The sequence below is a fragment of the Haliotis cracherodii genome, unplaced genomic scaffold (genome assembly GCF_022045235.1).
Source record: "Haliotis cracherodii isolate W230 unplaced genomic scaffold, xgHalCrac1.p SCAF_9, whole genome shotgun sequence".
Classification (NCBI taxonomy): domain Eukaryota; kingdom Metazoa; phylum Mollusca; class Gastropoda; order Lepetellida; family Haliotidae; genus Haliotis; species Haliotis cracherodii.
Window position 1 is genome coordinate 1214159 of NW_027266343.1, and position 14966 is coordinate 1229124.

Genomic DNA, 14966 nt, shown 5'->3' on the forward strand with positions numbered 1-14966 from the left:
AACATTATAGTGGACAATGTTCCGCAGCCTGGTGCCAATGTCATATGTCTAGACAGTGTTATTAGTTCCATTGTAAAATTGTATATGTGACATTGGGATCATTGGTTTCTGCTAGGTTGGTATACATCACAAGATTTGGGACCCCATCCGTGATCTAGTGCAAGCGAGACCGGCCGGGGAGCAGAAGGTCCGAGTTCGATTCCCGGTCGTCTGATACTAAAAGATGTTGAACGATTTGGATCAAGCGAAAGACTGCCAGAACGGGGTTCACATGTGTTTGTGATAGGTGCCACCGGTTGGTCATGTCCTTTTTGGGTGACACTACTATTTTTAATATCGAGAAACGTACTACCATCAGCGAGGATACCAGTCGAAACTGATATTTATGTATTTGATTAATTTTCCAATGCAAACAGCCATCAATCAAAACAATTTTCCGAAGCAACCTTGCACAAGTAAGCATTGATGCAAAAATTCAAATTGCCAACAGGCAGAAAGCATTCATCATTTTGCTAAATGTCGATCGGAATGAAATGCTCAACAATTTATCTTTAAAACAGATCTTTTCTGAAAGATTTCACTGGAAAAACTACATATAATAGGTAATACATTCGCAAGGGACCGGTCAAATTACATCGAAAGAAGGTTAAAATCAGAAATCCTTATTATCGAAGTCATCTCTTCACTGAAAAAAATTGTTAGCGCCTTGAACGAAATGTAATTCAAGCGTCAAAGCATTTTCCTACCTGGCCAGGAAATAGATATTCAATTAATAGTTTAAAAATTATCAAATAACGATCTATGACACTGTTACAATGAGGCACAGAACCCAGATACTGTCGATTCAAGATGAAGACGATAAACTTTTGTTTTCAGTTTGGAAAACAAAAACAATTGGCACGGGGAAAGTTATGATTCAAGATTCAAAAACGAACTTGTTTATCACATTTTGGGTACACAGACACGTAAGTATTATCTCCAAATGATAGATTGCATTTCACGAAAATCTGAACATAGCATCTATCTTGGCGACAACTCGAAAAGAACGTGACAAGACATGATAGTATTTCGGGCCAAAATGCCAACGTCAAATTCCACAGCATCGTTCTCAGTCGATTAGAGGGATTGGCCTTTTAAGGAAGAGCGGGTTTAAAATCAATACAATACCATATTTGATTTAGGACAGGAAATTAACTTTTCATTCAATGCCAAATTTTTGCTCATATGAGTCGAACAGTTCCCTATGGCTGTTTTAAAGATCACGATTCTAACCTCATTTTATTCTCGCTAAAAGGCAGCCATAAGCTTGTGTTTTCGCTAAAGGCAGAGTTTGAATTTAAAGGTATTTAAGTCTGGTCCAATTGAGACATTTATCATTTATCTCAATTTTTTGCACGTCGCCTTCGTGAGGAATCTGTTTGGCATGGTATCAAGCCTTAGGACACAGCAGTTCTATTTTTGAACTTTCATTATTTGTATTTTGAGAATGTCAATTTTCGCATGATTTGATCTCATTTTTCACATGTCCAATGAAACAGAATATTACTAAGAATGCTCCGTAGCCCTGGAGAGTTGTCCTCGCTTAGTGCAAACATAAAACAAACCTTAAGGGAGAAATAATTATATCACATTGTCAGATTTACGAATGCTCGTCATATTATAAAAACCAACAGACATTACACTGTTCAAGATTTGCTCGAGATATGAATCAATCTACTAAATATTGGATACTTTTCTTTGATTGATGCAATGACACACTGACTGAGGCAAACTCATGTAAGAAATCTTGTCTCAGCGTTTGGTCACAGAAATCGTGAAATGCAGCTCAAGGAAGAGTGTAATGGTTTTAGTGATATATTTTAGATTAGATTTTGTAAATTGTTCTCCGTGACATTAATACAAATATGAATATACCTAAGGCTTTGTATTTTGTTTAAATTTAACTCACCGCTCATATTGATTTTTATCAATATATGTTTAAGGGCCGACTATTTGATTTCCTGAGGTCTGGAATAATTGACCTTTTAAATGTTTGTCTTGAAAGAAATGTCACACTATGATTTTATGTTAATTAGAATCAGTCACTTGTGAACTGAGTTACCAGTACCATAGAATAAATGTGTGCCACTTCTGTGTACATGTAGGTTGAGGAAGAGCTGGTATTGATATGTTGCATATAGAGTTTCGATTGTTTACGTTTCTTGAAGTTTGATGAATTTGAATTTAAGCACACATATATTTCACTTTTCAGAATAAACATATTGATCAAAATTTTATAAACTTTACATTCAAGTATGATAAGAGATATGTAAGATATGCTACGGTGCGTCTCTTGGTGAACATTTGACATCTTGTGTTTGTGGTGCATGCTATCAGAGGGGCAGGATTCGCTCACCTTTTCGCAAACACCCGGTATCATCACTATTTGATAATGGTTCATAAACACATGCTCATGGTTTAATTGGAGTCGTACAACACTTCTTTTTTTGTGGTATAGGTTCCTTATGATAACGGTAAGGATTTTTCGCTTTTATGTAAAAATAAACTCTTTTAAATGATAATGCGTTCTCCAACTGAAAGCGATGTCACGACCCGGTGTCCGTTTTAGCATCCATCACTGACGTGATATTTCACTATCCTACCATTATTTGATCAAATATTGAACATGCTTTCAAAAGTAATGTCTGTAGGATCATTTCAATGCAAGCCATAGCGCTGAAAATACAATTAGTGGAGAAATAAACTTTATAGAGAGTCAGCACTAAAGTGTCCAATTTGACCAGCGAGCTTCACCATATTGCCATCGTAAATGAGATTTAACACAAACAAAGATTGTAAGATAGTCGATCATATCAGATTCTGTACTTTCATGTTGACGTGACAGTTTGAAGTTCATGGGAAGCTGAAACCATATTATAAGTTGTCGGATAATCCTTTCCATGAAGATCATGCAATCGTGTAACTTGTCATGGGGAAAATACAACACGATGCCTGAGAAAGCAAGTATTCATATGAATTATTTAAACTTATGGAGGTTATCCCTGAGCCGTGATATTAGTTACAAGGGTGTGAAGTTAAACAGTTCTTTATTGATTTGGAGTAGGAATGAATGCTAGTTAAAATTGTTATGTTGCTGTTATTTCCATTTTTGTGACTGGTTTATTGAATGCATAACACTATACCACACGCCACACTGTATTTTGGTCATCTATGTGTATATGTGTCCTTGTAGATTTTTGTCCTGAATGAAAATTAAAATCAATACTGGTATTCCTCATTGATGATATCAATGTAAAATTTGTAACATTAAGACATTCAATGACGAAGAAGGCCTTCCAATGTCAACGAATTGCGCTTCCTTTCTTGCTGATCTGTTCTGTTATTGTTCGGATTGAAACAAAACAGTTTGGACAAGACGTTTGACGTTAGCTTCAGGTGTATCGCTGATCTGATATAGTTCTGTAATGGTCAAATAGACAAGTTCCTTTTACCGATTTACCCAACTGAACTAGCACTAAAGTAAACCAGAGAGACATCCTCGTTTTTTTTCATATTTAGAGCTTTTCATAAAGATTCAGTGTGACTAATAAATCTCCCAAAGACTGGATGACAAGATTGATGACTTCAACTTTCAAATTGTCATCTTTGCCGACCAATAATCCAGCAGTTCAAGCTTCCAGATACAGCCTTCGGAACTTTTGAGATACAATAGAGCATGCTCTTTCTACGAAAACTTCAAAGAGGGTCATACGCGATCTTGCTCAAAATGTGTTTTTTTATCAAGATTACAACATCCCAGGCCTTAGTAAAGCTTTTTAAAAAATACGGTAGACATGTGGAGGATCAAATTTGACTCATCAGTGACAACAATTCTGTCCGATACAATTTCCCTATTTTCGGAAAGTTTTACCAGATTTTACCTTTTTTTTCACGTGAACAATTGACTTGCGTTGGCAGTGCTTTGTGATGTGTGCCGCCGGTGAGCCCGGATACGCTCATCCTTTTGTGAAGAGTGGGTGTCAAAAATATTTGGTAGTCGTTCATTAACACATAGATGTTCACGATATGGTCAGAATCATACAACTGGCTCTACTTTTATCAGGGATTTCTTATGAAAACATCAACTTCAAGATAATTGGAGTATCCTTTTCGTAACTTATGTGTATCTTTTAATCGTCACTTTCTAACGGGGCGGTCGGGTAGCCTAGTGGTTAAAGCGTTCGCTCGTCACGCCGAAGACCCGAGTTCGATTCCCGACATGGGTACAATGTGTGAAGCCCATTTCTGGTGTCCCCCGCCGTGATATTGCTGGAATATTGCTAAAAGCGGCGTAAAACCAAACTCGCTCACTTTCTAACACTACATGACTGCTCTTTTAATAACGAAAATTTATTAGTCCTATCCTATACTTACTAAGCAGTATTGTTGATGGATTTTAGAGTGAGATCTAGGATAAATACCAAGCAGATTGATCCCCGTGGGGATTCCGGGCGGGGATAGACGTCCGCAGGAACCTTTGTTTGTCATGAGAGGCCCCTGAATGGATCTAGTGGTCAGACTCGGTGCTTTGATTCATAGCATGTCATCGTATCCCAATTGGATTGTCTGGTCCAGAGTTGATTATTGAGAGACCGCCGTCATGTAGTCGAAATATTGATTTGCACGGCGTAAAATAACAACTGAACAAACAAAACCAGTATAAGGACTTTGAAGAACAAAATCTTATTTCTGTGTACAAAGTTTGCTTTATAATTCATTAAACTGAGTATTAACGTACTTTACCACGCAATGGAGACACGAACTGGGTGCGCTATATCGTTTATTCGTTACATTTGGTGTATTCGTGGATTTGTTGCGTCATTTTTACGTGGGAAATATAGATTGTATAGATACAGGAACATTCATGACAGACGACGGACGTGCATGTACGAGAGCTCACTGGGTAACGTACTATGTATATCAAAAGGGTTTAATTTGGAAAATGCACTCTTTGGATCCACACTTTACCTCCAAACACAAATATGTTTGTGCATGTCTTTTCTAGACAATATCATCCAGTTTCGTAACATTCCAAAACAACACGCTTCACTGTAAAACCGACATAATTTATAACAACAACAAAACAATATGTTTAGTCTTTCCTGCATTAAAAATCACAATGTAAAAAACGCAAGTGATTTATATAATTGATTTAAACTTGATTGGTTAAAGAACATGATCTTGTTTCACAAACCCGTGAATCAGTTATCTTGTCTTTTAGTATCAGTGGCTACCGTACAAAGACGTGCTCGTACTGAACAGAATTAAGTTCGGACATTTTAACTCAGATGAATGTGTTAATCAGCTTCAATCTGCCTCTTTCATATTCAGAGTGTCATTATTGACCATGCCTATCCAAAACAGTCACTCTAAACGACAATTACCATACTTATATCTTCCCCCTGCTTTCGTAGATATTTGCCTATATAAATTACTGACACTGATAGCTCTGTTTGTGACATGTCAATGCTGATGAAACAAATATCAACTCTCTGATTGATTGCACTGCAAGCACTAATTCATTGTGTTAAAGCTATTTACATGTTAATTTCAACGTGAGATCTTTTGAAACCTGTAATCATATGATTCATGTGTATTTTGGATGTCCATACCTCATTATGGAGTGAAGCTGTTTGTGTTCTCTCCAAACACAATCATTATTTGCCCTGGAGAGGGATACAGAATCGCCTGCAGCATGTTCAGTGCAGTCCTTCTGGAACCTGTCATTCAACACCGTGAGAGGTCCTGCATGATCAAATATGTTCTTAGTGTTTATGCCATACAAAAAGAGTTTAATCAGTCCACAGTAGCCCCAAAGAGAAAAACAGATGCCCTATGATGATGTGGCGCCACACTTCTTCACGGGAAAGTTCAGAGGAGCTCTGTTGATGTCATAGTGTTGCAAAAAGTCTCAAAACCAACGATATGCTTGTGGTCAGGACTGAATATTTTATGAAGCACTATTAACCATAAATTGCAAATCAAATTATAAAATATTGGCCGAGTCCAACCTCTTACTGTCTTATTTATCACAATGTAGTTTTTGCCTTAGGTCACACACTAGTTCATATGTAAAGTATGATTAGTTTCCCGAACGGACTTTCTATATCTACTGCTCCGCCAACGCAACATATTTTTTCACTTAAGTTCGATAATTGAAAATGTTTTTATTATGTACTAAAGCACAATCAGTGTAATATCCTCTGTGGGAAATTTGTCTGCTTCCTGTCTTGCTGATCTGTTTCTTTATGTGTATGATCGGGACTGTCTACACAAAATGGCAAAATGATATAGGCCACGAAAATGTGTCCCATCGCGAAGCTCAGTAATGGTTAATATCAGACAATTCCCTTCCACTGATTTACCAACATGCGCTAAAGAGAACAGTAAAACAACCGCATTTGTTCATATTTAGATATGTTCATAAAGACTCAAAGTGAACATTACTGTCCACGATACTGTATGACAAGAGTGATGACTTGCAAAACGAACATATTTCTCAAACGTTTCTTGTTTACTTATAAACAGCAGAATCTCTGCACCTATACACAGCAGACATAAGACCAAACTAACATATCGTTTTCCGTTTCTACAAAATCATTAAATGCGATGTGATCTGGATTTCTGGTCCATCACTTGATTCTCTGGTTTGTTTTCATGCCGTCCTTGCATGGCAGGAGTTCTTCTGTGCTGTGTCGGGCAACAAACGCATACTTTACGATACAAATTGTGCGAGAGGCGGGTGATACCGGTAGAGCAGGCATGTTTACCATGTTCGGGATCAGCTGGAAGCATCACTGGTTTTCAGTTATCCATTCATACAATTTTCAACGCAAGTTTGCCTTTTACGCCCACTGGAATCTTTTTCGGCAGATAATCGAGACTGGTTATTCTCTGGCGTTGACGTTTTGATACTCAGCTTTCCAATAGTCTGCTTTATGTCGAGCAATATTCCAGTTGCTCTTGGTGTGTACACATCTTTCAACATTTCAGCATGCAAGGCTTTAAAGTTAAGCTTTCCAAACCTTTTATGGTAGACATGTGGAGGACATTTCCAATTTGCTGCATCAGAGACGAAAAGAATGTCCGATGCAATTCTCTATTTTGACTTGTACCATTTTCCCCGCCTTTGTTGAGGTGAACATTTAACTGGCATTTACATGTGATTGTGATCGGGCGCAGGATACAGCCATGTCACTAGGTGATTTCCCCATTGAAACGTAAAGGTTAACCCGGAAATCGATACCTACAGAAATAAATTGTGAAATCAGTAAATGATCACAAATAAATCATGAACAATCAATACATGATATTGAAACACAGGGCCAAATATGCAGCAATAGGTCACAGGGCAGATAACTAATGTCACAGTTGAAATATGCTTGAAGAATTGAGTGTTTCCTTGTGGCGGAATATGTCAAGTGATTACAAAATAGTCTCATTTAAATGATAATTTGTCCCCTCCCTGAATGCGATACCACGACCCGGTGTGCTCATCCTGTCCATATTGGTCTCCCTCACCGATGTGACCTTACACTATCCAACCATTATTTGATCAAATATTGAACATGCTTTCAAAACTAATGTCTTTTTAGGATCATTTCAATGCAAGTCATAGCGTTGAAAACACAATTTGTGGGGAAAATGAACTTTATAGTGTCTCTGCACTCAAGTGTCCAATTTGACCAGCGAGCCTTACCATATTGCCTTCGTGAATGAGTTTCAACGCAACAAAATCGGAGATTGTACGACAGTCGACCAAGTGTGATTCTGTATTTCACTTTTGACATGTCAGCTTGCAGCTGAAACACTATTATCATCTGTAAGGAAAGATTGTTTATAAGTTCACAAAAACGTACAAATAAGTTGTTTTGGAACACTGATAGCACTACACACTATCTTGGGCAATTATTTCAAACAATCAGTCCCTAATCATTTTATCCGGTCTGATATTAATTACCCGCAGCGTGTCCATCAATCAAGGCCGCTCATTACAAATACCATGAATTGTTCTGGTCAGAGGAAGAGATCAAATGTCTAAACTCAAAATGGCCAAACACGCACAAGATGTCAGATCCCCTACGTGTTTCTGTGGGAAGTCCCAACTACACGACCAGTGCTGGAACACATTCAATCTCGTCGAGTCTCAAATGTGACTTTTTTGCTTAAGGTGAAAGTAACACCACTTTTGCCTAAATTACTGTCGATTTTCTAGTTACGAAGCGTTGACCTAGCTCTCCAATCCAGTAAAGTGATACCATTACATTAACCATCCCACTTAGCCATCTTCAGCAGCCTTGTCATCACACCAGTTTACGTAGACCATGACATGTACTTTCGATCAAAGTCTCTGCTTCCCTATAAACTGATTCCTCTACCATGTGCAAACAATGGGGGATTATTATTAGATTGTATAGTAGAGATAAACCGCATAGAGACTGACGAAATCACTGATTTGGTGACCATTCAATATTCCGGTTGAGGCCTGTTTGTTTTGTTTAAGACAGACTGTTTTCAGTTATGGTTTCCAAACGTTCAAAAAAGTCTTGAAGCATTGACCAAAAACATATTCTTTTTGTAACAGCATTCCAAGTTCTGAACACATTGGAAATCTATTCAATCGCTCTACTGTGACGTTTTGGATCGTAAACACATCGGTGCTTGCTTGTCCTCAGACCTGTTACAATAACAACGCTAAATGAGTATAAGGAACAAGGTTGTAAACCTACTTTCGACGTGTTTGATACGATAACCCTTCCTCTAATGTTTCAAGAGTCGGAGATCACAATGTGAATGTTAAACAAGCTGTCGGTGTGAACGCCCTGTGTTGGGGCAGTGTGTGTTCCCCGTGAAACGGAAGAAGCTGTTTCCATCAAACGGGGGACAACAGCGGAATGTAACGCTGTGCCCGTGAAGCTCATGCTCTACATACATTAGTCACTGCATCATGGCGACTCTGTGCTGTAGCCCACAAGGAAACTCCTACACCCCACCTATCTAGCTCCTCGGTGTTGTTATCGACTGCACAGCTTATGCAGATCCGCAGCGAGTTCAATTGTCAGGTCGAGAGTATTATTACATCTGTTAAGCAGTATGCTTTGACGTTTTAAGTTACGTCTTTCAAAATTGTTATGGTGTCTTTCAGGACAAAGCCTGGACAACAAATTGCCCACCAAGTTTTTCCCGTGTTCATACACAGTTATGACAACACAGAAACTTAACACTAGAAGCTTAGATATATTAGGCGTTATACATTCAAGCAGGATAAATGAGAAAAAAAATCATTTGATGAAAACAAAATTCCGAATGGTTAATCACCAAGAACAGAGATTCTTCGTAACGCACATGTCGAGTTTGCTTCTGAGTTGCTTTTATATTTTCTCTTAAACAAAATATGTCCGGCAGGACAAGCTTGTCATCAGTCAAATTTACAGAGCTGAAAATCTGAAAATCTGAAAATCTAATCCCACACTTTGCGATGTTGAAGCTAATATGCTGAACTCGAGTAATGACATAAAAACTCCGTGTTTCTTCTCAAGTGTTCACAAATGAATCCGTTTAAAGTTGACCTTTTCGTTTGAAATGTGGAGTCTTTCAATTACAACTTTGGCAAAACACAATCACGTTCCTTGTTATTTTTGCAACCTGAACAAGTCTTTACTTGAAACTAAACATTGACAAGAGTTCGATTTTTCCAATAGCCTTTTCTGTCAAAATGCCCGCAGCGTGGATCAAGTTAATATCATTAACAACACGTGAGATGAACAAAAATATTCCTGCTGCCAGTTCAAAGTATTTGAATGAATACATACATTTTACATTTGTATATTTGCCTTTGATAACATCTAGTTTGAGGTACAAAATGGGAGCAAATGATATATATTATGATGTCGAGATTGAAGGGGGAAAGGGCTATTATATGCTGAATAAACTCGTCTTGAAACCCGTGTTGATGTTCACACGTCCTGCATATTAAAATGTAATCAATCTTTAACTCACTTACAAGCTTAGTTATCAGAACCACGGGCGGATTTGTCCATGAACAGGTAGCTTCAGTCAGAGCTAATATTTACATATCGTATTTTGGGGGGTTTACGTGCATATGATTTCGGCGGAATTGTACAACGGACTTTTAGATTTCTTATGATTATGGAAATGTTTTGTTTCTGTGTTTAGTAAAATACTAAGATATTTCTCAATTGTCTTTGGTTGACCGTTCTATTGGGAGTTTCCATTGGGTATCATTTTCAAACCTTTCGAAATTTATAAACATTTAAAGGTGAAGTGGGGTGAAATTGGATTTAACGTTGCGTCTAAGAGTATTGCACTTATATAGCGACGTGCATGTACACGTGTGTGTGTGTGTGTGTGCGTGTGAGTGTGTGTGTGTGTGTCAGCTTGTACAAGTCCGGACTGATGCCGATTTTTAGTGCTAGCCTACTGATATACCATGAATACCCCACTCACACACAGTATACTGACTCTGAGCCGACCAGTCCTTGTTTCAGCTCCTTAATGTCGAGCGCCAGACAGGGTAACAACAAGTACCATCTTTTAACGTCTTTTGGTATGACACTGCCGGGGATCGAACCCCGGACCTTCCGCTCTCCGGCCGGACGCTCTACCACCAGACCACGGAGGCGGTCGGAAACATTTATACCATGATTTGGATCTATATATCTGAACCAATGCTTAGATATCACAGTTGAAGGATCGAATTTCTTCTGTTGACATTTTCTTGTAGGGTAGAGTGTTCCCTTGATGAGGAAAATATCATACCATGTAAGGTAAGGTAAGATGATACGTTGTGTTTTCAAAACATATAATATTCGTCATCCCACTGAATGCGATGTCAAGACTCAGTGAAACTATTCTACCCATTTCAGGGTCCCTCGCTGACGTGATCTTACACTATCCTACCATTATTTGATCAAATATTGAACATGCTTTCAATACTAATGTCTTTTTAGGACCATATCAATGTAAGTCATTGCGTCAAAAACACAATTAGTAAAGAAAATGAACTTTAAAGTGTTTCCCTACTAAAGTGTCCAATTTGGCCAGCGAGCTTCACCATATTGCCATCGTAAATGAGATTGAACTAAAAAAAGCAGAGATTGTACGATAGTCGATCATGTGTGATTCTGTACATCCTTGTTGACATGACAGTTTGAAGTTCATGGAAGCTGAAACCCTATTATCAGTTGTCGGGTAATCCTTTCCATCTGGTGCTAAAGATCATGCAATCGTGTAACTTCTCTTAAACAAAATATGTCCGGCAGGACAAGCTTGTCATCAGTCAAATTTACAGAGCTGAAAATCTGAAAATCTGAAAATCTAATCCCACACTTTGCGATGTTGAAGCTAATATGCTGAACTCGAGTAATGACATAAAAACTCCGTGTTTCTTCTCAAGTGTTCACAAATGAATCCGTTTAAAGTTGACCTTTTCGTTTGAAATGTGGAGTCTTTCAATTACAACTTTGGCAAAACACAATCACGTTCCTTGTTATTTTTGCAACCTGAACAAGTCTTTACTTGAAACTAAACATTGACAAGAGTTCGATTTTTCCAATAGCCTTTTCTGTCAAAATGCCCGCAGCGTGGATCAAGTTAATATCATTAACAACACGTGAGATGAACAAAAATATTCCTGCTGCCAGTTCAAAGTATTTGAATGAATACATACATTTTACATTTGTATATTTGCCTTTGATAACATCTAGTTTGAGGTACAAAATGGGAGCAAATGATATATATTATGATGTCGAGATTGAAGGGGGAAAGGGCTATTATATGCTGAATAAACTCGTCTTGAAACCCGTGTTGATGTTCACACGTCCTGCATATTAAAATGTAATCAATCTTTAACTCACTTACAAGCTTAGTTATCAGAACCACGGGCGGATTTGTCCATGAACAGGTAGCTTCAGTCAGAGCTAATATTTACATATCGTATTTTGGGGGGTTTACGTGCATATGATTTCGGCGGAATTGTACAACGGACTTTTAGATTTCTTATGATTATGGAAATGTTTTGTTTCTGTGTTTAGTAAAATACTAAGATATTTCTCAATTGTCTTTGGTTGACCGTTCTATTGGGAGTTTCCATTGGGTATCATTTTCAAACCTTTCGAAATTTATAAACATTTAAAGGTGAAGTGGGGTGAAATTGGATTTAACGTTGCGTCTAAGAGTATTGCACTTATATAGCGACGTGCATGTACACGTGTGTGTGTGTGTGTGTGCGTGTGAGTGTGTGTGTGTGTGTCAGCTTGTACAAGTCCGGACTGATGCCGATTTTTAGTGCTAGCCTACTGATATACCATGAATACCCCACTCACACACAGTATACTGACTCTGAGCCGACCAGTCCTTGTTTCAGCTCCTTAATGTCGAGCGCCAGACAGGGTAACAACAAGTACCATCTTTTAACGTCTTTTGGTATGACACTGCCGGGGATCGAACCCCGGACCTTCCGCTCTCCGGCCGGACGCTCTACCACCAGACCACGGAGGCGGTCGGAAACATTTATACCATGATTTGGATCTATATATCTGAACCAATGCTTAGATATCACAGTTGAAGGATCGAATTTCTTCTGTTGACATTTTCTTGTAGGGTAGAGTGTTCCCTTGATGAGGAAAATATCATACCATGTAAGGTAAGGTAAGATGATACGTTGTGTTTTCAAAACATATAATATTCGTCATCCCACTGAATGCGATGTCAAGACTCAGTGAAACTATTCTACCCATTTCAGGGTCCCTCGCTGACGTGATCTTACACTATCCTACCATTATTTGATCAAATATTGAACATGCTTTCAATACTAATGTCTTTTTAGGACCATATCAATGTAAGTCATTGCGTCAAAAACACAATTAGTAAAGAAAATGAACTTTAAAGTGTTTCCCTACTAAAGTGTCCAATTTGGCCAGCGAGCTTCACCATATTGCCATCGTAAATGAGATTGAACTAAAAAAAGCAGAGATTGTACGATAGTCGATCATGTGTGATTCTGTACATCCTTGTTGACATGACAGTTTGAAGTTCATGGAAGCTGAAACCCTATTATCAGTTGTCGGGTAATCCTTTCCATCTGGTGCTAAAGATCATGCAATCGTGTAACTTCTCTTAAACAAAATATGTCCGGCAGGACAAGCTTGTCATCAGTCAAATTTACAGAGCTGAAAATCTGAAAATCTGAAAATCTAATCCCACACTTTGCGATGTTGAAGCTAATATGCTGAACTCGAGTAATGACATAAAAACTCCGTGTTTCTTCTCAAGTGTTCACAAATGAATCCGTTTAAAGTTGACCTTTTCGTTTGAAATGTGGAGTCTTTCAATTACAACTTTGGCAAAACACAATCACGTTCCTTGTTATTTTTGCAACCTGAACAAGTCTTTACTTGAAACTAAACATTGACAAGAGTTCGATTTTTCCAATAGCCTTTTCTGTCAAAATGCCCGCAGCGTGGATCAAGTTAATATCATTAACAACACGTGAGATGAACAAAAATATTCCTGCTGCCAGTTCAAAGTATTTGAATGAATACATACATTTTACATTTGTATATTTGCCTTTGATAACATCTAGTTTGAGGTACAAAATGGGAGCAAATGATATATATTATGATGTCGAGATTGAAGGGGGAAAGGGCTATTATATGCTGAATAAACTCGTCTTGAAACCCGTGTTGATGTTCACACGTCCTGCATATTAAAATGTAATCAATCTTTAACTCACTTACAAGCTTAGTTATCAGAACCACGGGCGGATTTGTCCATGAACAGGTAGCTTCAGTCAGAGCTAATATTTACATATCGTATTTTGGGGGGTTTACGTGCATATGATTTCGGCGGAATTGTACAACGGACTTTTAGATTTCTTATGATTATGGAAATGTTTTGTTTCTGTGTTTAGTAAAATACTAAGATATTTCTCAATTGTCTTTGGTTGACCGTTCTATTGGGAGTTTCCATTGGGTATCATTTTCAAACCTTTCGAAATTTATAAACATTTAAAGGTGAAGTGGGGTGAAATTGGATTTAACGTTGCGTCTAAGAGTATTGCACTTATATAGCGACGTGCATGTACACGTGTGTGTGTGTGTGTGTGCGTGTGAGTGTGTGTGTGTGTGTCAGCTTGTACAAGTCCGGACTGATGCCGATTTTTAGTGCTAGCCTACTGATATACCATGAATACCCCACTCACACACAGTATACTGACTCTGAGCCGACCAGTCCTTGTTTCAGCTCCTTAATGTCGAGCGCCAGACAGGGTAACAACAAGTACCATCTTTTAACGTCTTTTGGTATGACACTGCCGGGGATCGAACCCCGGACCTTCCGCTCTCCGGCCGGACGCTCTACCACCAGACCACGGAGGCGGTCGGAAACATTTATACCATGATTTGGATCTATATATCTGAACCAATGCTTAGATATCACAGTTGAAGGATCGAATTTCTTCTGTTGACATTTTCTTGTAGGGTAGAGTGTTCCCTTGATGAGGAAAATATCATACCATGTAAGGTAAGGTAAGATGATACGTTGTGTTTTCAAAACATATAATATTCGTCATCCCACTGAATGCGATGTCAAGACTCAGTGAAACTATTCTACCCATTTCAGGGTCCCTCGCTGACGTGATCTTACACTATCCTACCATTATTTGATCAAATATTGAACATGCTTTCAATACTAATGTCTTTTTAGGACCATATCAATGTAAGTCATTGCGTCAAAAACACAATTAGTAAAGAAAATGAACTTTAAAGTGTTTCCCTACTAAAGTGTCCAATTTGGCCAGCGAGCTTCACCATATTGCCATCGTAAATGAGATTGAACTAAAAAAAGCAGAGATTGTACGATAGTCGATCATGTGTGATTCTGTACATCCTTGTTGACATGACAGTTTG